A 23,399-nucleotide genomic window follows, 5' to 3' on the forward strand; every position below is an offset into this window, starting at 1 on the left:
TTTAATTGGGGGAAGGGGGCAGTTTAAAATAGGAGCTACTGACAGCATTAGATAAAGTATTGCAGTTGTAAGTCCTACTCCCATCCTAGGAGGAAGCTTTAATTTCAGCTATTTCAAAACCAGGAAAATATCCATTGCTCCCCAGCTCTTATAGGACAATTTTGGTATTAAACTCAGGCTTATAAAATTTTCATGGCCATAATGGGTTTAAAAAATGGTGGAAAGAACCTCAAAACTTAACAGGTAAGGACTAGTGTGGCTTTGTAAAAGGTAGACCTTTGACAACATATTAAAAACAGTACTGGTGATACATCAGCTGAAGCAAACCAAACAAACTTTTTATTTAAAGTACTCTAGTAGTATTAATTTCCAGAAAGAAGAGTTGTATAAAATCTTACCATAACCATAGATGTCCTTCTCTTCTATGTTGCAGTATTCTTTACAAAAGGCATTCTCTGCCACAGGTGGCCCAGTGTCCAGCCAGTATACAAGTGCTTTTAAGTACTGATAGTACTAGAGACATCGCACGAATGGCTTAGGAGTACATCGGCCATAAAAGCGACATCCGCATATACAATCCTCAGAACTAAATGCTCCAGGAATAACGGCCAGCCTAAGGAAACAAGGTTATCAGACATCCAGAGCAAAAGCAACACCAGGGGAAAGGAGGGATAGAACACTGCAACTAGAACAGAAGTAAATCTATGGTTATGGTACGATTTTACATTATTATTCTATGTCCTTCTATTCTAATGTTGCAGCATTCTTTACATGCGGGAGAGTACCAAAGCTCAGGAGGAAACCTGAGAGGAGGAAGGACCAGAAGAGCTCTATAGAAAACCATAAAGAATGGCTCTAACAAAACCTGCTCTAGATCTGGAGACGCCATCCAATTTGTAATGCTTGGTGAAGGTATGTACGGAAGTCCAAGTAGCTGCTTCTAAAAAGGAATTAGTATTCAAACCCTTAAAGAAAGCAACTAAAGAAGCCACAGCCCTAGTAGACTGAGCCTTAACAGGAAAAGGGAGGCTCTTCCCATGGAAGACAAAAAGAAATAGCCTTTGAAATCAAAGAGGAAATAGTCTGTTTGGAAACAGGCAATCCCACACATCCAAGGTGTGTAAAATCCTCTCACTAGAGGATTGTGGAGAAGGCAAAAAGGTGGGCAAATTAATTGATTGGTTAAAAGACAACTCATTCACAACCTCAGGCATAAAGGAAGAGTTTGTACGCAAAGAGACCCTGTCTTTATGTAAAATCAGAAAAGGTGGGGAAGCCATTAAGGCTTGAAGCTCAGATACCCTTCTGGCAGAAGTCAAAACTAGCAAAGAGACCAATTTTAAGAGTAGTGTTGCAAGGAAGCTGTAGCTGCAGGCTCAAATAGAACCAAGGTCAACTTCTCCAAAACAAAGTTCATATACTACGGAGGAGGTTTTCTGGGAGGTCTAATGTGAAGGACACCTTTGAGAAAGGGTTTAACCTCTAATCTAGAAGCCAAAGGGGGAGACAAAGGCAGATGGGCAGAAATGGCTGAAAAATTAATCTTCACCGTGGAACAAGCCAAACCATCATTGAGCAACTCACACAAATATGAAAGAACCAAAGGAATATCAACAGACAGTGGATCCAGGTTGTATGAACAGCACCAAATATAAAATCTCTTCCATTTTGATAAGTATGATTTTCTAGCACTGGGTTTTCTGGTCTCCTGCAGTACCCTAAGCACATCCTCAGAAAAAAAGTTGTTTGAAAGGAAACAGAAGCCTATCACCCACACAGTCAGATACAGAGGTGACAGATGTGAATGGATGAGAGATCCTTTGTCCTGTGTATGAAGGTCCAGCCTGTGAAGTAACTTGTGATGACTGCCCTTGCCTAAATGCAGAAGAGGGAACCAATGCTGTCTTGGCCAAAAGGGAGTCACCAGCAAGATTTGTGGTTTGTCCTGCAGAATATTGAACAGGACAGGACTTTCTGAATGGGAGGAAAGGGGGGAAATACAAAAAGAAACATCCCCCTCCAAGAAATTGATAGGGCATCCACCTTCCAAACCAGAGGACCTGTGACTGGCACAAGAAAGAGGAAGTTGCTTGTTCAGAGGACAGGAAAACAGATCTATTTGAGGAGTACCCCACCAGTGGACAATATCCAGAAATACATCCCTGTGAATCATCCATTTGAGGGATTGAGTCATGGACCTGCTCAGACTGTCTGCTACAGAATTCTGACTGGAGGAGAAATAAACTGCCTAAATACTCACCTAGTACTCAACTGCCATTTCCCAAGCCATGTAATCCTGAGGAAGAATTAAAAAAAACATGGTTTGCAAGGACAGCATGCGGAAGGTAGGAACGTTCAGAAACGTATTGAGGTGATAAAAATCCGGAACAGGACTCCACGGGCAGTCTTTTCTGGGTATGAGAAACATCCTGGAGTAAAGCCCTCTTCCCCTGACGGGTGCAGGAAAGTACAGTTTTGTACCTACCATAAATGTAGATGTCCGATAGGTATGCATCTGCAGTCCTTACATATGGGTTGTCCTGCCTCAGGCAGCCCTTCGGTCGGCCGGATTCCAAAGTCTGGGTCCAGCGTCGGCTGATGTCGCCCCTTTCCCGATGTCAGAGTGCCTGGGATATAAAAACGTCAGCCGACGCCATCTTCCTCAGTTTTTCTTGCCCCAGATGCCAGTTGCCCTCTAAGTAAGGCTAAATTTGGAGAGATGCAAAATTTTCAAACATGCACATCAATAAAAAACAAATACACCATAAAAGATAACCCCCGCTAGCTAAAATGAGGGATATGTACCCATAGTATACCACAGAGGGGTTGGAGGGAGGGAAAACCTGACTGCAGATGCATACCTATCGGGCATCTACATTTATGGTAGGTACAAAACTGTACTATGTCCTTCAAGGATGCATCTGCAGTCCTTACATATGGGTAGAATACCATAGCCAAGCTGGGGGAGGTAGGACCTAAGAAAAGGATGGTGTAGCTAACATGCCCTGCATGACTGCACTAGCAAAGCCTGCTCTGGATCTGGAATATAAGGGTAAGTTGTAATGCTTGGAAAATGTATACACAGAGCTCCATGTAGCAGCTTCTAAAATGTCCTTTGTAGCCACCCCTCTTAAGAAGGCTGTGGAGGTGGCTGTTGCTCTGGTGGAATGAGGCCTTATGTTAGCTGGCACAGCTTTTCCATGAAAGGAGTAACAGAACCAAATGCAATTTCCTATCCATTTTGAAATTGTCTGTTTGGAAATTGCTTTTCCTTGTACACCCGCAGCATATGCTACAAAGAGTTGGTCAGTTTTTCTGTAAGTCTTAGTTCTGTCCAAGTAGTAGCGCAACTGTCTGTGGATGTCCAAAGTATGCAGAAGTTTCTCTCCCTTATTTTGTGGATTTGGAAAGAAGGTCGGCAGGTGAATAGCTTGGTTCAGTGAAACCCTGGATACCACCTTTGGCATGAATGAAGGATTGGTTCTCAAGGAGACTCTGCCCTGATGAAAAATGAGAAATGGCTGTACTGCCATGAGGGCCTGTAACTCACATACTCTTCTTGCTGAGGTTATAGCCAGAAGGAAGGCAGTCTTCCAAGATAGGAATTGTAGTTCTGAAGATGCTGCTGGTTCAAAGGGAGGAAGAGTTAATTTTTCCAACATGAAGTTAAGGTCCCATGTAGGCACTGGTGGGTTCCTTGGAGGGTTGATGTTTTTTATCCCTCTTAGAAACTGCCTTAGTAGAGGATGAGAGAATACAGGTGGATCAGTGTTGTACTCTGCTGAAATTGCTGAAGCATGAATTTTTATGGATGAATAAGAAAGGCCATTATGGAGCATTTCAGAATATGTGGAATGCTCATGACTGTAGTATCTTGACCCTTTGTGGTGTTCCAGGTACGAAATCTTCTCCATTTTGCTGAATATGCTTTTCCTGTGGAAGGACATCGGGCTTCCATGATGATATCCTGTACCCTCTTGGATAGTTTATCCTGGCGAGGAGTCAAGGTATTTTCCAGGCTGTCAGCTGTAAGGTTTTGAGGCTGGAGTGCAGAGTCTTGTAATTGTGTTGTGTCAGTAGAAGTGGCCATTGTGGTAGAGGCCAAGGTTTTGTGCGTGACATGCTCCTTAACAGTGGGTACCAGTGTTGTCTTGGCCAGTCCGGAGCTATCAGAATTACCTTTGGTTGCTCTGTCCTGATCTTCAGTAAGACCTTGGTCATTAATGGCAGCGGTGGGAATGCATATACTGTTAGAGCATTCCAGCTGAAGGAGAGGACGTCCACTTTCCATGCTTGAGGATGGTATGTCCTTGTGCAGAATTTCCTCAGTTGATGGTTGTGGTGGGAGGCAAAAAGATCTATGTCCGGCCTTCCCCATGATTGTGTTATCTGGAGAAAAATATCTGGGTGCAACATCCATTTGTGTGGATCCATGATGTTTCTGCTCAGGCTGTCCGCCAGTACATTGTCTTTTCCTGGTATGAACTGGGATTGTAGCTCTATATTGAGTTTTAGGGAAAGTTCCCACAGATTCATTGCCAGCCTGCAAAGAGGGTATGAATGGGTACCTCCTTGCTTGTTTATGTACCACATAACTGTGGTATTGTCTGTCTTTATTAACAGGTGACCTTGGTGCAGGAAGTGCTTGAAGGCCTCGATGGAATGTATCACTGCCAGCATTTCCTTTTGGTTGATGTGCAGATGCAATTCTTTTTGTGTCCATTGTCCTTGAATGCATCTGCCCTCCATGTGTGCTCCCCATCCATGGTCTGAGGCGTCCGTTGTAACGGTTTGGCTGGCATGTGGCTTGCTGAAAGGCAGGCCCATGTTTGACTGGCTTGCTTTTGCCCACAACTGGAATTCCTTTTGAAGGCATGGAATGAGGGGGATCAAAGTTTCTAGGCTGTGACTGTGCTGAGACCATAGACTCCTTAGGTACCATTGTAGTTTCCTCATATGCAGCCTTGCTTGTGGAATCAGAAGAATGCAAGATGCCATGAAACCCAGGGCCTGCAGGATTTTCCTTGCAGTTAGCTGGGTTTGTGTTGTCAGATTTCTGAAATAATCCGGTAACTGTGCTTGTTTTTCTTCTGTGAGAAAAGCCATTTGGGTGTTTGTATCCGGTTTTGCAGCCAGGAAAATTATTCGTTGGGATGGAACAAGTCTTGATTTCTGAATGTTGACTGTGTATCCCAAGGCCTGTAGTAGTCGGATGGCATAGTTTAAGTGTTTTACCAGTGTTTGCTGGCTGTCCGCTTGTATGAGGCAGTCGTCCAGGTATGGGTATATTTGAATCCCCTGAAGTCTGCAATGTGCAATTACTGATGCCAGGCATTTCGTGAATACTCTGGGCGCAGTAGATAAGCCAAAGGGTAATGCTGAGAATTGATAATGCTCTGAACCTGCAAGAAATCTGAGGTGTCTTCTGCAACTTTGTCTGATAGGGACATGCAGGTATGCCTCCTTGAGGTCTAGAGTTACCAGCCAAGACCCCTTGCCCAGCATGGGAAGGAGTTGCTATAAGGTCAGCATTTTGAATTTTGGCACGATGAGGTAAGTATTCAGTGCGGACAAGTCCAGAATAGGCCTCCATTGCTTTTCTTTTCTTGGAACAAGGAATAGTCTGGAATAAAATCCTTGGCCTTCTTCTGTGAGAGGAACCCTTTCTATTGCTTTCATTCGTAGCAGTTTGGAAATTTGTTTGAAAGCCTCTGCCCTTTGGTTTGGTGGCAGGTTTGGCATGCCTTGCCTTTTTTGTAATGTATGAAAATGGAATCTGTATCCCTTGTCTATTATTTGCAGTGTCCATTTGTCCTTTGTAATACTGTGCCAATTTTTTGAGAATAAAGATAGCTTTCCGCCCAAAGGTGCTTCCAATTGAGCCCTGGTTGGCGGGGTCAAAGTCAAGTCATTGAGATGGTCCTTGTGTAGAGGTTGTAGGCCCTGCAGTACCTCTCTGGTTAGGAGGCTGCCATTGATGTCCTCTGTAGGAGCCTCGAGCTTGCCCTCTACCTCTGGCACGCCTGTTTCTGCCTCTTTGAGATCTGTCTGTGTCCGGAACGGACCAATTCTTAGAAGGCCAATTTCTGCTGAATCTTGGTGGTTGGACCTGGAGAAAATCTTTGACTGTACTGATTTAGCCTTTTCCTCAAATTTCTTTAAGACCTCTTGAGCCGTGGAGCCAAATAACTTTTGCTTTTCCAGCGGAGCATCCAGTAGCTTTGCTTTAACATGATCTGGCAGAATTTGTTCCTTCAGTCAAGCATGTCTACGTATGACTGCACCTGTCATTGCTGACCTACATGAAGCTTCCAATGCATCATAACCACACTGCAAGAAATGGTTGCTAACCTGCTGGGAGTTATGTACCAAATCCTGAAGTGCCTTGCGATCTAGGGGTTCAGGCGAAGATAGTTTTTTTATGCAATTCATCTAACAAATACTCTTGGTTCTGTATCATATGGAATTGACAATTTAATGTCCTCATAGAAAGAGTGGAAGAAGTATACACTTTTTTTACCCCATCTCTCTAAAGCCCTGGACTCCCTTTCAGAAGGAAGAGGATTTTTAGTAGTGGTGGTTGCAACCCCTTTAGGGCCCTGGGAAATAGTTTCTGGGTCAGCAGAGTGGCCCTTGTAAAGGAAATGATGCGAGTCCGGGACCCTGTAATACCTGTCGGGTTTGACAGGAGCCGGAGGAAGGGAGTCAGGGGAAATACTAGACTCAGAGTACACATCATCAATGACATTTAAAACAGGAGGAATAGCCAAAGGTCTATGCTGAGGTAAATGCAAAAAAGTCCTTAACCTCTTCCTGGAATCAGAGAATTCCTGGCCCTGCCATTTGAAATGCTCTCTCATGGAGTGAAGGGTCTCCTCAAAAAACAACTCTTCAGGAGGGGAGGCCGAGGGAATAGATTCCTCTGCATCAGAATCCTCGTAGGCCGTAAAGGCCTCCTCCTGGTAGTCTGATAGAGCAGAGTCATCTGAGGCCTCATCAGAAGACTGGGGATCTGTGTGCTCAACCCTGGGCCTTTTGTCTAGAGGAGGTTGAGAGCCCCTGTCCGGATGTGGCTGAGAGCCCCTAATTAAGGAAATAAGGTCCTCAGCTAAACTTAAAATCTGTGAACCAGTAGTGGATCCCTGAGGAATAGCCTTGGGAGGGAGAGATTTTGGCTGTTTAGCAGCTTTAGCACGTGAAAATGCCTTTATGGACATGGATACAGGTGGCCTGGCTGCCCCACGTGCTGGAGTAGTTTTATCCAGAGGAATGGTGTCGGAAATTTCCCGAGCACCGGTTTCAGAGGGAAATTCTATGACCGACTCAGAGGTGGCCTCTGGGACCGAGGTTGTCGGTTGTGCGGTTTTGACGGTCGGAATCACCAAGGATTCGGTTTCAGCAGAGACTGAGACACTCGAGGCAGGCCTAGGAGTGGTTTCGGCCGAAACCACGGTCCGCGTGTGTCGGTCCTTGTCCTTCTGTTTTTTGGGTAAAGGAGGAGTCGGAAGCTCCGACGGCATAATGTAACAGTAAGTTTCCCCAAAAAATTTCTCTGCAAACTCCGCCCGACGCCTAAGAGTGCATCTGATGAAGGAAGCACAGGCTGCACAGGCCGAGACGTCGTGGTCTGGGCCTAGGCAGGGTAGGCAGTAAGAGTGGAAATCCTTATGAGGTATTTGTTTCCCACAAGTTAAACAATTATTAACTTTAACCATTTGATCTGACATCGGCTGAGGCAAGAAAGAGTCCCCAATGGGGTACTTAGCTTTTTGAAGTCTTCGGTAGCTGAAATTACAGGAGCTGGCCGACCGGCACTTGCGAACTGCTTCTGCTTCGGGCACCGCGCGGCAAGAAAGACCGAGGAAGATGGCGTTGGCTGACGCTTTTATATCACAGGCGCTCTGACGTCGGGAAAGGGGCGATATCAGCCGACGCCGGACCCAGACTTTGGAATCCGGCCGACCGAAGGGCTGCCTGAGGCAGGACAACCCATATGTAAGGACTGCAGATGCATCCTTGAAGGACATCTTCTTGAATCGTTCTCTGATGCAGCAACTCCTGAAGCACCTGTGGAAATAGATGCAGTTGGTCTTGAGGTGGTTGTGGAATGCCCACGAATGTAGGAAGAGTTTTCCAGACCATGAAGTACCCTTGTTTGATAATGGAAAGAACCCAATACATTCTCAAACTGAAAGAGAAAGGGAAAGATGTAGAGAAAGAGGAACAAGACTGAGATGAGTGTGATAGTCACAGACTACCTGGATTATCTGGAAAGGGCTGCTTCTGGATAGGAACTGGCTGAGAGTGCTAAGACAGAGGCGCTCTCCTACCTCCGTTTTTTACTTCTGGCAGTGGGGCAGGTGAGTTTGTTTTCTAACAAAGGAATGCTTTGAGGAATAATTCCTCTGAAATTTGGGAACAGGCAAAACAGAGCTCAAGTCCAGCAGTTCCTTGCCTTTCGCCTGCAACAATTTAAACAAATCTGCAGTTGCAGCCCCAAACAATGAACTGTTGTCTAAAGGAGCACCCATTAACTTTGCTTTGATATCATCTGGAAGTGGTTGAAATCTCAACCCTCAATACTTCTTAAGAACAGAGCCAGATGCAGCTGCCCTGGAAGATGCTTCTACTGCATCATAGCTGCATTTAGTGGAGTGGCGAGCTACCTGAGAAGCTCTTAAAAAAGATGTCAGCCAAGTTCTAACATCAGAATCTGAGAGGTGAGAAACTGGCTGAAAGGCTTGAGAATGAGAAACCAAAGTATATCTAGTCATACGGGTTTAGTAATTTACAGCATGGAAAGCTAAGGTGGCAAAAGTATAAATTTTTTTCCCTATTCTTTACATAGTCCTGCTCTTCTTATCAGAAGAGAGAAGCTTGGCGGATGGCAATAGTCTGGACATTTTGTCAGAAGCAGTGGAAACCGCTGCAGGATCTGCTGAAGGACATCTGTAAAGAAATTTACAGTCTTCGAGCACTTTATAAAACCGATCAGGTCTTTTAGGGGCAGGGGCCTGAGAGTCTGGGGCCTGGATGCTCAAGAAAAAACATCCAAAAAGGCTGGTAAGACTGCAGGCACAGCAGAAGGGGAAGGAGAATCAATGTGTAAAAGATCATAAAGTGAGCTTCTGTAGAACTTTTGGTACATACGCTAAGAGACTTCTATCTTTCTTAAGCAAAGCAATATTATCTGGTTGCTGTAGTTTACATAAATTTGACCAATATGCAATCCTGCTAACATGGCATTGAGAAGCCGCGTAAAGGGTATCTCACATCTCATTTTAAGAACAATCTAAACCTAGGCTTCTCAAACTGCGCCATCCATGTGGAGAGTCCTTAGTGACCAACCCAACTTAAGGAACTTGGAAGAACTAAATAGCTTCTAAACCTACAGTACTCTACCTCTAAGAACCCCATTAGGAAGTACTTTATTACACTTTCTCTTCAATTTTGTTTTTATCATTTAAAGGAATTTGTCATAATTTCCACCTTTTGTAAGACACCCCACTATATTCAGTATATCTGATATGGTACTACCTTAAGGTACATGTAGAGTTTGTGCAATTCTGCTCAGTCACAGCTGTTTTCCACACTATTACTGTTTCCCTAACTCACGCTACTCTAAAAGTACGAACCTTATTTAAACAGCATCTTACTAAATCTGGTCTCTGTATTGTTGTCTTCACAGTAAGACCAATTTGCTGTAACGTCCACGTACATTTAGAGAACGCAATTGCAGAGTGGTATCGGGGCTTGGATACCTGTGCAAAGTCATAATTTGGCTCTTACTTACATCTTCACCACAGATTAGCAGAGTGTCCAGAAAGCCATAATGGAACACTCTAGCCAATATAGTTTAAAAGCAGACTAAGAAATAAACGAGGAGACGTACTTGCCTACATTTACGATTGCATCTAGAGTAATAGGTGCTTACGGTAATCACTAACCGCACCTCTACTAGCTAATTTAATGTGAAACGTACGAACGTGGCTGATTTTTACACAAGTAGCATTTGTAAATTTCAACAAGGATAAGAGGTATATGCGAGAACGCTAGGACTGCACCGCAACTAGCCAATATAGATAACAATAAAAGAAAACATGAACGGAGAGGTTAACTCTAAACTTGAGCTTTGCCTTAGCTAAATATCCATACCTACAGCTTCTACATTAGAATTCAGGTTTGTCCTCAATGAATTAGTGTACCATTAGACATACTGACTAAGTATTACTAAGCGAATTCCTTTTTACAGTACACTACCTGAAGGCTGTTCTTAAGCCTTAAACATTGATGTAAAAGCTGCACCACCTTAAATCAGATGCCCCATATGAGTGGTCATTTAATGGTAGTATTTTAAATGCTTGAGTCTTTACTTTTCTTAACGCTCCCACATATTTACTACATCCAAGGTCCATGCATTAAGTTAGAGAAATCTACTTCCCTGCAATGTCCATCTAAGGTTATTGTTTCAGGTCTATGATTAAAAACAATGGGAGTGCTGTAACAATTGTAAATGTTTTGGCAGATAGCATTCATACAGGAATAATTGTATATGCTTATTTAACCATGCTATGCTTTTACAATACTTATGTTCATTAAGCACATATAGGCTTACATATATAGTTACTATCTGCATTATTTATTTATATATATATGAGCTGTTAATAAAAAGTGTGAACTACATTATTAATGTAAGCGATAGTTAAGCTATGGTTATAGTTATTGCTCTATAGTGTTAGTGCTAATGATAACTTTACAGCTATCATTGTTACCTAACTGGATATATATCTTGCAGCTTCCTATAGTCTTGTTCCTAGCATAGTTAGAATAATAAGATTTGACCAGAATTTTGCTGACTTACTTTTGATAAGGACTTGCTATAATACTGATTAGAAGACTTGTAAAGAGTGATGCATCTTTCTAGACAACTTGAGAACTTGATAGCCTGAACTACATTTTTGTACAGTTCTACGTGATTATATACTTATAATATTCTGTTTAATTACAATGCCTTTGATACTAAACTAAATATCTTGTTTCTACTATTTTTCTCTCTCTCTTTTCCTCCTAAAACAATCCCAGCTCTCCAATCTGAGTACACTGCTCTAGGACACAGAAACTTTCAACCTGAAGAACAAGGACTCTGTCCAAACTCCCTTCAGTCTCCACAGTTGAGCAACCTATCCCTGTACTTTCTCAGTAAAGGGAGCATGAAAGTATGTTTCTAAACTATCACGGCAAGTATAGCCAATAACTTATTATTAGATCTAGGTGGTTATAAAGTGCTAGCCAAGAAAACCAGCAGCTTTACTCCCTCCCCACTCTGTAACCAGTCTAATCTACTTTTTCCACCATTTAAAGACACTCAGAACCACTACTCCTTTTCTTGCATTAGGAACCTAAACTCCCTCCTTTTTTACCCTGCTTACAATAAATTAATTTGGGCAACCAGGTGGCAGACTTGTCCCTTCCAGGCCTTGAAGCCTTCTCCTGACCTATACTACACATTTGCTATATACTGTTTATCCACAGACTTGCTAATAAACTGTAGCCCATAATTAGAAGTTATGTACCTACCATAACGTTCCATGTTAGTGGTCTTCTTCTCGCCTTCTTTCTTGGGATGGGTTCGGATCCGAACCTCGGCTCCGACTCGGCCACTCTAAAAGCTCGAGAGCTAGTTCTACCGGCTCGAGGCTCCCTTATATCCCACAATGCTAGGCGGTAACTCCTCAGATCTCGTTTGTAAGCTAGGCCCAGCTAGAAAAATTCCATTATATGGAAAAGGATAAAAAGGTCACAAAACAAACTCCTCTAGGTCTGTCCAGGCTAGGAGGAAGGAGGGTGGGACGCAAGAAAGAAGGCGAGAAGAAGACAACTAACATGGAACGTTATGGTAGGTACATAACTTCTAAATGCTAAGTTGTCTATCTCGCCTTCATTCTTGCTGGATGGGACCACGTCCCTAGCACCTTGTCCCGGGTGGCCTGTCGGAACAGACTCTTGAGTACAGTGGAACCAAAGTTGGCTCGGTCCCTAGAGGCTAAGTCCAACTTATAATGAGAAATGAAAATATGGGGAGAAGCCCAAGTAGCTGCAGAACAAATCGAATCAATAGGCAGTCTGTCTTGGAAAGCTATAGATGTGGCTAAAGCTCTAGTTGAATGAGCCCTGGGTTTGGTTGGCAACTGTTGACGTCTGATCTCATACAGAAAGGTGATCAACGAAGTAAGCCATCTAGAAAGAGATACCTTAGAAACTGGAAGGCCCATTCTACCTTCTGCATAGTAAACAAACAGTTGATCAGACTTCCTGAATTGTTTGGTCCTGTCTAAATAGTACCTGAGTTGGCGATGAACGTCTAACCAATGTAATTTTTGTTCTGACTGGTTCGAATAGTTAGGAAAGAACACCGGAAGATCAATGGTTTGATTCAAATTTGCCGGTGAAGCTACCTTAGGCAAAAAGGACGGGTTAGTACGTAAGGACACCCTATCCTTATGAAACAAGAGATAAGGGGATCGACTACACAGAGCATGGAGTTCAGAGACTCTTCTGGCTGAAGTAATAGCTACCAAAAAGAGTGTTTTCCAAGATGGTAACTTAATTGAGCATGAAGCCGCAGGTTCAAAGGGGGGAAGAATTAAGGACGCCAGAACCAAGTTGAGATCCCATTGAGGAGGAGGATCCCTGATAGGTGGTTTGAGGAGAAAAACTCCCTTTAAAAAGGCTTTGCAGAGTTTGAGAGACATAATGGAGGACTCTGAGACCCCAACATGAAAGTTCGATATTGCTGCCAATTGAACTTTGATGGTAGACGGAGACGAACCTGAGTGGAAAAGTTCGGCTAGAAAGTCTAAAACTGATTGAATGGAAGCAGTGAAAGGATCTATATCCTTTGACTGCACCCAACAGGAAAAACGTTTCCACTTACTATGATAAATCTTCCGAGTGGAAGATTTATGAGAGGCTATCAAAATATCTCGAACTGAGTGAGATATTAGAGGAAGCCTGGCTAGAGTTGGAATTGGAGGAATCACGCTGTGAGGTTCAGAGAAGGGAGGGAGTGGTGCAACTGACTCGACTGATGGGTCAAGAGGTCTGGAACTGGGTCCAGATGCCAAGGTTGCTCCAACAGATAACGGTGAAGAAATGGGAACAAAACCTGTCGAGGCCAGTACGGGGCAATGAGGATCATGGAAGCTTTCTGAGCGATGGCTTTCTGTATTAGTTGAGATATCAGTGGGAAGGGAGGAAAAGCATACAGATGTCCCCGGGGCCAATCGTGGACTAGAGCGTCTCTGCTGGGGTGGCCTGGTTGGGGAAAGAGGGTGAAAAAATCGTCGTACTTGCTGTTTTGGGGAGTAGCGAAAAGGTCGCAGCAAGGCCGGCCCCACTTTCGAAAAACTTTCTCCAACACTGAATTCTTCAGAGACCACTCGTGAGGCATGAGAATAGCTCTGCTCAATTTGTCCGCAATCACATTGGACTTCCCGGAAATGTGCATTGCTAACAGAAACCGCTGAAAAGAAATTGCCCATTGCCACAGTCTGAGTGCCTCTCGACATAGGGGGTAGGATCTGGTTCCGCCTTGTTTGTTGATGTACCACACTACAGACATATTGTCTGTCTGAATTGCTATAGTTCCTTTGGGAAGAGAGTCTTGTAGGGCTTGCAACGCTAGAAGCACTGCTCTCATCTCTAGAACATTTATGTGCAAGTGGCGTTCGAAAGGTTGCCACGTGCCCTGGACCGTCCTGCCCTGGTAATGCCCCCCCACCCGATCAGGGAGGTGTTCGTTGTCAGTGTAGCAACCGGAGGGGGAGGAACAAAGGGTCTCCCCAGAAGAGCTGGGGGGATGTGATCCACCAAGAAAGATGATTCCTGCACGATTGTGTTATTGCAATGGAATGGGACATTGGAAGTTGTTGGTATGACCATTGTGTGAAGAGCATCCATTGTAAAATTCTCATGTGAAATCGGGCTAAAGGGAGGAGAGGGATAGCAGCCGCCATTATCCCTAATACCTTTAGGATCAGTCTGACTTTGATCTTGTTGCTCTGCAAGACAAGGGAGACTTGTCTGTGTATGTCTGCTATTCTCTGCTCTGTGAGTGTGGCTGACATGTTGACTGTGTCTAGATTTGCGCCTATGAAGGTAATAACAAGACAAGGCGACAAGACAGACTTTTCGTAATTTATTGAAATGCCTAGTGTTTGACATGTGTGAAAAGTGTAGTCTCTGGCAAGAAGCAGAAGATGCTTGGGTGGGGGCTGTAAGGAGCCAGTCGTCTAAATACGGAAACACTTGGAATCCTTGTCGTCTCAGATGAGAGGCGACCACTGCCTTGCATTTGGTAAACACTCGGGGGGCTGTAGTGAGTCCAAAGGGCAGGACCCTGAATTGGAAATGACTGGTTCCCAGCATGAAGCGGAGGAATCTCCCGGAGCGTCGGCTCATTCTGATGTGATAGTACACATCCTGGAGATCTATAGAGCACATCCAGTTGTCCCGCCCCAAAAGGGCGAGAATGGACTGCAGCGTGACCATCCGAAATTTTGTTTTCTTGACAAACTTGTTCAAGTTGCTGAGATCCAAAATGGGTCTCCAGTCCCCTGTTTTCTTTGGAACCAAAAAGAATTTGGAGTAGATTCCAGATCCTTGTTGGTCTGCTGGAACTGGTTGAATGGCTCTTTTTGCAAGCAGCTTTGAAATTTCTAGTGCTGCTTGCTCCCTTTGACTGGGTGGAACGTCTGGAAGGGGTTTTTTGGATTGCTTTGGAATGAGAAAGAATGGGATTCTGTAGCCTTCGGAAATGATAGACTGTACCCACTTGTCTTGAGTTAGGGATAGCCAGGCTTCTGGGTACAGAGATAATCTTCCCCCGACTGCCTCCGAAGGTGGACAGTCGGGCAACCCCTCAGGGATGCTGAAAGGGCTTGTCGGAGAAGGTTTCTCGACTGCCCTGATTCTGCGGGCCCCCTCTGCCTCTAGGACGGCATCTACCATTATTGTTCCCCCCTCTGCCTCTAGAGGGGAACCGACTCTGTGCGTCAGGCAAATCTCCCTGAGATTGTTTGCGGAACCACATCTTTCCCCCCTTCTGGCCTTTGGGGTAAGGCCTAGAAGGAGTAGAAAAACGGACTCCCACGGCAGACAGAGTCTTGCCTTCAGTCTCGCACCTAGTCAGGGTTTCCCTTCACTTGAGGACCAAAGAGGGATGATCCATCAAACGGGGAGTTAGTGAAGGATGCCTTGAAAGGGTCCGCAGAATTACATAGCCGCATCCAGGCGTGCCGACGTAAGGCCACACCTGTACCTGCCGCTCTACTCGCTCCATCCGCCGCATATGAAAGGAGGCGCATGGAGGAGTTAACTATTGAGTTGAGGGTCGCCAGCTGAGAGTTCATCCTATCCTGAAAACCCGCAGCTGTTGGATCCTTTAACATTTCGCTCGCTTCCTTGAGCAAATCTCTCTGGAGACGAGTGAAATGACACAGGTAATTCAGCGAGCGCATAGAAAAGGTTGCCGACGAGAACATCCGCTTCCCGTACCTGTCCACAGTCCTAGACTCCTTGTTAGGAGGATGGACAGGCACTGAAGGATCAGCTAGCTCCTTCTTGGTGGCCGCAGCCACCACCATAGCATCCACAGAGACGCCTTTGGTCAAGAATTCTTTGTCCTTGGGGGCAGTGATAAATTTTGATGGTCTCCTGGGGGTGGGGTCCACAGAGTCAGGAGCCATCCAGGCCTTCTTTGCCACCACTTGCATAAGGGGGTCAAAGGGAGGGGACACCCAGGAGGTGGAAGGGCGAGAGCCAAACGCCTCAAGATACACCGATTCATCCTCTGAAGGGTTGAGGGCTGGCCAATTCCCCCTCTGTTTTAAGACCTCGAGGATGTCTGCAAAAGAGACATTTTCAGAGGGGGAACGAGGGGAACCTTCAGAATCCTCTAAATCAGTGTCAGAGGTGACAGACTCTGGGGAGTCGATGTGCTTCCTCTTGCACTGCCTCTTCCTAGGAGGCTCTCCTACCGGGTCAGGAGAGGCCTCGGAAGAGGAGGAGATCCCCACTGGGGATACTTGAGGAGCTGGCTCTCTACGATCCGGGATGAGGGAGTGAGCAGAAATCACCGGAGGCACCATGGAGGGAGGGGCAGATGGAGCCGACTGTGGAGTTGAACCAGGTTCTAACACGCTCCTCATGACCTCGAAAGCACCCCTGTCAGGCAGAGCCAGAGGTCTCCGCTCCGAAAAGCTGGAAACCTCCCCCGGCACCGACAGTGATGGCTCCGAGGCTGATGTCGGAGCCGAACTCACCAGCGCCGAAGCACCGAGAGGGAGAGCGAGGTCGGACAAGGGTCCGATGCCACTCGCCCCCCTCGGAGCCGACGAGGGAAGTCCGGCGCCGAGATTCCTCCAAGGAAGATATCGGAGCAGACGACGGTACCGAAGACAACGGTATCGGTTCCGACGCAGCCACAGTCTCGGGTCCGAGCCGCCCCGGCTCCGAACTCAAGGGAGTCAGAGGAGGAACATTCTGAGTGATGGGATTAGCCATCGACTGTTGAGTCGGGCTTTGAAGCATCTGGGCCAGTGCCTCGGACTTAAGAAGTCGACTCACTACCCTCTGAAGGTCATGATCTGATAGTCTCGACGACCTAGAGGAGTGAGATCTATGGCTCCGTTCAGACAACAATGGTGATGCTGGAGCCGAATGAACGGAGCCAATAGATGGTGACCAGGACCTTTTTCTGGAGGTCGGTTCCGACAATCTGATCGGAGCCGACTCACCGGTGTCTACCTCAGCTCCGGCCGGAGCCGAGGAAATAGTAGAGACATGAGTTTGAGAATCATCGGCTCCAGCCAGAGCCGATGTTCGAACAGCCTTCGAAGCCCCAGAAGACGACTCAGATACTGGAGCCGATGGTCTGGTAGGCTTCGAGGGTTTCCCCGAAGATTGAGTCGAGGGACCCTCAGGCTTCAATAAGCCCCTTACAATAAGCTTATTTTTACACTCCTGCAGGACTCTAGGGCTGAAGCCATGGCAAAAAGCACATAAGTCCTGCAGGTGCAAAGGTCCCAGGCAGTATACACAAGAAGTGTGACCGTCTGTCAGAGACATCTTCTGACAGCACGAGTCTCACTTCTTAAAGCCTGAGACCTTTTATTCTTTAGACATCACTAAAGAAGAAAAGTGTAATCACACACTCACACACACACACCGATTACACTTACTGAAAATTAAATTAAACTAGTAAGTAATTTAGAAAATTAAATCCCTACAAAAACACAGTCACTCCAACTACTAGGAAGGGAGGGACTGGGCCTAAAGGCCCAAGGGAAGAACTCTAGTGAGTTTTGAAAAAGAAGGGGAAAATTTGAAAAGGAATGGTAGGAAACTACCTAAATTAGAAAATAATGAAGAAAAACTGACTTAAAAGGGGGTCCATCTAAGATTAAACTTAGACTTAACAACTAACCTGACGAGCCGGTTGAAGAGCACCTCGATCGCTATAGCAGCAAACGAGATCTGGGGAGTTACCGCCTAGCATTGTGGGATATAAGAGAGCCTCGAGCCGGTGGAACTAGCTCTCGAGCTTTTAGAGTGGCCAAGTCGGAGCCGAGGTTCGGCTCCGAACCCATCCAGCAAGAATGAAGGCGAGATAGACAACTTAACATCATCTATTTCTTTTTATGGTTAGCTCTCACACGCCCTCCAAATCGTTCTATTATCTACTCTTTTAACTTTATTCCAGTATTTAGGATTACCTACCTACTGTAATCCCTGCTTCAACTGATTGTTTTTTTCAGCTCCTTACCTCTCTTGTCTACACCCGCTCCGTTCGCCCTGCAGGCTCACTCCGCTCCCCTACTGTACCCCCAATTCCCACTCACCCCTACTGCTCCTAAGCTTATACATCCTCACCACACCCTCTTCCTCTCCAATCCAATCACAATAGTCATCTTGTTAACATTCTACATACACCTCTCTCTAACCACCCCTAGTATAACTCCTCCCCTTTAAAGAATACCAGTGAGCTTATTAGTCACTATGCAAACATGACCTTTCCAAATCCAACTAAGGCTCCTAATAATTGTCTTTCTCCTACTTTCTCTAACAGCAACCTACCTGCTAACCTCATATGAACAGTCAAAATATTTACAGCTGATTTTACCTAATGCACAAACAAGTACTATACCTCTAATTAACTCCCCAGAACACATAAATATAACATCTTTACCTAGCTATTTACCTGCTAAATATCACAGATTGACCCATATCAAATACAACTATCTAAAACCTAAAAAACCTCTTCACCATTACTTTAACCTCCACAATCCCTTAAACAAATTATTACACCTCTCCTTACTAGATGGGGACATTCATCCTAACCCAGGACCAGGGCAAAAAACAAGTATAGAACCACAAATTCACTGCTACCCCAAATATCCCATCTCAATCTCCCAACTCACTCTATATAGCTCACCTCAATATTCGCAGCATAAATAATAAAACTGCCCACCTCCATGCTCTCCTGGATGTTCATTCCTTTGATATACTGTAACAGAAACATGGCTAAAACCCACTACACAAGATGTTGAAATTATTCCATCTGGGTACATCTTGAGACAAGACCGCAAAGTAAAAAAAGGAGGGGGTGTTGCTATCCTCTATAAAGAAGGGTTACAAATATCTATACTAGATCCTGGTTCCTCTTCTGAAAACAATGCAGAAATCATTAGCACCAAACTTCAACTTAATCCCAGCAAATCCCTAAATATAATATGTATCTACGTGCCCCCTGGTAACATCACCACCACTCTGGAAGGTATCTTTGCTGAACTCTCCACAAAAATTCTCCAAGAGGCAATAATTTTTGGAGACTTTAATATAGACTGGAAGGACTGCTCTACTGAATCACCAACCTCCAATATTAAACTTAATGGCTTTTCACAAACAATTAATTCCCCAACCAGAATTAATAAACCCAATAACAAAGAATCCATCCTAAACTGGATTCTAATAAATACTCACCAACAACTCTATAATGTAGGGACCCTCCCTGACTATGTAAGTGACCATTCTCTCACTTACATAATCAGGCAAAGGATGAGCTCACACAACCCAACCATATATAAAACAATAAGAAGCAACAAAAACTTTAAGCCCAATAATGTCCACGCTGAACTAAAAGAATGTGATTGGTCACCTATAAAATACCTCCCACTTGAAGCAACAAACTACTTTAACTCAAAATTCTTAACAATCCTTAACCACCATGCACCAAAGTGTTCCATCAAAATTAAATCTAAACCCGCCCCATGGCTTACAAAGAAAACCAGGCAGAAAATTCAACAGAGAAATAAAGTTTGGGCACTATGGAGAACTAAAAACCCCGTAGACCAACAACAATTCAGACAAAAAAGAAATTAGACTAAGAAAGCTATACTCGAAGATTAAAACAAAACTTACTTCCACCTCCAACAGACCAACCAAAACAATCCACAAAAGTTCTGGGCTAGCATAAGCAGACTACTTCAACCAGGCCAATCCGCAACACCACCCCCTACAGGATCAAATTCCGACAATCCAAAGCAAACTGCTAATGCTTTTAATACCTTCTTCACTGAGACCATACAAACACTTACTAATCAACTAACAGCCGATAGCACTGCCCTTCCAACCAATACTACTAACTCTCTCCCAAATCTAAACCTGTCCCTACTTCCCTCATCTACAACCTCTTAAGTAAACTAAAACCTACTACCCCCCTCAGCTGACCAGATACCTGCTGAATACCTGCAAAAGGCAGCCAAAGTCATAGCTTATCCTGCATCATTGCTGATAAATAGAACCATACAAGAAAGCACTATTCCCACCATCTAGAAAATATCCTACATTATCCCCCTACACAAGGGAGGAAACTCCAGAGAATACTCTATTGTCCCATAGCTCTACTTTCCCCATTAGCTAAAATAATGAAAAACTGCACAGTTACCAGACCCCCTACTCCAGAACAATTTACTGGCCAAATCTCAACATGGCTTCAGGCCTTTCCACAGTACAACAACTGCACTCCTATCCTTCATTGACAGCATCAATAAAAACCGTAATAACAATCTTCTCTCTTCAGCACTTTTCGTAGACCTTTCAAAAGCATTCAACATGGTCAACCACAGCTTACTTCTCAATATTCTAAAATCCTTCTCTCTGGACACAAAGACTATAAAATGGTTCCAGTCCTACCTTGATAATAGACAGCAGGCAGTGCTATGGGACAACAACCTCTCATCCCATCTCCCAGTTACCCTAGGTGTTCCTCAGGGCTCTATATTGGGCCCCCTCCTTTTCTCAATATTTATCAATGACCTCAACTTAACTATTCCTTTAACTGTGTACAATATGCAGATGATTCGACAATAATCTGCTCAGCTAAATCTCAATCCCAACTACAGACTCTAACTCAGACAATGTTCAATAAAACGGAAAATTGGTTTCTACAACGCTGCCTCCTCTTGAATCCCTCCCCCCTAAAAAAAACTCCTCCTCTTCACTCCTACCCGTAATCACTCACAATGAACTTTTCAGTCTTATCCAATAATGGTACACTCATATCTCCAGATCCAACAACTAAGCTTCTAGGGGTAACCATTGATAACAATCTGAACTTTGAAACCCATATCAACAATACCATAAAAGCTGTCAACAGGAAACTAGGCTCCCTCTATAGGATAAAACCCTTTCTCTCCTCACTAGCCAGAACCACTATTGCCTATTCCCAACCTTATCGCCACACTTCTTTATGCTTCTTCCATATATATATACTAACTTGTCAAAAAATAACCTTAACAAGCTAGCCAATGCTTACAATAGCATTGCCAGATTTGCTACTGCTTCCTCCTTTAGGACCCATCACTGCCATAATCTGAAACAATTAGGCGGGTTAGAGCTTCTGAATCAGATTCACTTTAAATCACTCAACATTGTGCACAAAACCCTTTTCCAACCTACCAATACCCCAATACTTGCTAGTCTAATTATCCAGTATAAGAACCTTTCAACTTTACGCTCATCTAATAAACTACTGGCATCAACATGTAAATCTAATAACATGGCAGGAGATGCTCTGTTCTCAAATGCAGTTGAAAGTATTGGAACCAACTCCCCCATGAACTTACATCACTGTCTTCATTTACACTTTTTAAACAATCTGAAACTCTATCTTAAAACCTATTGGTTATGTCCCTGTACACAGCCGGACTAATCTCATACTATATATCCCAAATACCCTCTCTTAAGACCTAATTCCTGCTCTATCTGTGTCTCTTTAGATCAAGGCCTATCCTTGGCAAAAACATATCTTATCCTAATAGGTATTTTAAATTATCTCTAGTTAAATTCTTCTGCATATAATTCTAAAGCATCCCACCTAAGGCAGGCAACAAGTACTGTTTAAACTGTGAGCATTGCTGAACTGTTGAAACTTGAAGTATGCGTTTGTTTAACAATTACTTTCTAGTTACTAATGAAGTCTTGTACATAAATACTAAAATATCTTATATAATGCTTGTAACATTTTTTTTGTATAAACTGTGAAGATTCCTGAACTGTTTAAAATGTGTAGTATTTAACTGTATAACAACTAGTACCTGTATGTTAGTAGTCTAGTAATCTCTTGGAGCTTATCTCCCCGGGACTCTATTGAAAATGCACATAAATCCAGTTAGACTATCCCGGTCAACAAATGTAAAATAAAATAAATAAATAAATGACATCTTTACTGCACATCAGAAACCTGAGAACAGTCCCAGTTAAAGAATTCCCTCATTTTAGCTAAAGTTTCCCCAAATGTGACCTCTTCCATTGGACAACTTGACTCTTTCTCAGGGAAGCATATTCAAGGGGGATGGACTTAAAAGTGGAAAAGGTCAAAGATTCATCCTCAGAAGAGCCCTAATCCTCAGATGATTCCAGCACCCTAATTCTTGAGTGGGGAAGAAATTAAAGGACAAACAGGATCATCTGAAGGAGACTTAAGAGCTATGAGTACATTAAGCAAGCCTTGAGAAAGTTTCCCATTCTGATTGTGGAGTCTTAGGTGCAGAAATGTAGTATCTGAGGGATACCCCTAGGGCCTTCCGAAATAATGAGCCTTGGTTCCACCTGACCATCCAATGCGGACATCTGCATGGCCTCAGAGGACATGCCTAAGGCAGATTCCTTGATGGTGTCTGATGTGGTACCCGCCGAAGAACCTGAGCCAACCTCGGGGTCTTCATCGACCTCAAGGGAGACATTAGAGGTAGAAGGCACAGCTGAAGATTCAGGCCTCAGTAGTCCCTGATGTACCCTCCATAACATCCCTAGCTAACTGCTTCAGTCATTGATTTTCTAAATAAATATTAAGTGATGAAAGATGAAGGCCTGGCAAATACAGCAAGATTTATGGTCTTGGGTAGGCCCCAAACAAAAGTGAGACAGGTCATGGTTATCCTTGTGTGGAATCGGTCTCCCACATTGGCACTTGCCCTTCCTGGATGACATGAAACTCTTGCAACAGAAAGCAGTAGCAAGAGAAAAAAGAAAAAATATATCTGAAAACTAGACCAGCACTGAACGACTCGGGCAAACAAATCTGACGATCGAAGATGGCATTCGGACTACGGCAGTGAAGTTCTGAGGACTGTATGTGTGGACATCGCCTTTTATGGACGACATACTCCTAAACCATTCGTGCAATGTCTCACGTACTAGCACTACTTAAAAGCTCTTGTATAGTGGCTGGATGTCGGGTTGCCCATGGTGGAGGATCCCTCATATAAAGAATACTGTAACATTAGAATGGGATTACATCAGCTGGTAAGACTGATAGAAACATTTATCAAGAAGCCAATGCTACAGTCAAAAATGATGCATGATTAACAACAAACTTTCTTGCCATAAAGTTGCAAGAGTCAGACATTTCTGGATTTATACTAGGGGGGGAAGAGAAACAAAGATCATTCTATACAATGGATGAATTGTTAGTATATATTTTTAACCCAGAAAGCTACCTAGACAAATTATGATATTAAAACCTCCTCTCCAACACACAACACGGATTCTGACCTAACCATAGCACCACCACCTACTTACTCTCTTTCTCTAACAATATCCTACAAAATAAAAATGCAGGTTATCTCTCCTCAGCTACCTTCCTAGACCTCTCTAAAGCTTTTGACATGGTCCAACACAAATAATTAATTTCTCTTCTCAATAACCTATCCTTCTCTCAACCAGTCATCAACTGGTTTCAGAGTTACCTATCTGACTGCCAACAAGCAGTTGTTTGGCAGGATGACCTATCCCCCCAACTACCAGTCTCCATAGGGGTTCCCCAAGGGTCCATCCTG

At 44.1% G+C, this 23,399-nt stretch overlaps 1 protein-coding gene across 2 annotated transcripts in view; it reads right to left on the reverse strand.

Moving 5' to 3' along the window:
- Positions 1–23,399, reverse strand: part of SYMPK (symplekin scaffold protein) — a 2,606,756-nt gene that overhangs the window by 193,729 nt on the left and 2,389,628 nt on the right. The window lies entirely within an intron of this gene.

Source organism: Protopterus annectens, chromosome 1.part0 (assembly GCF_019279795.1).
Source record: "Protopterus annectens isolate FY-2018-M chromosome 1.part0, PAN1.0, whole genome shotgun sequence".
Classification (NCBI taxonomy): Eukaryota; Metazoa; Chordata; order Ceratodontiformes; family Protopteridae; genus Protopterus; species Protopterus annectens.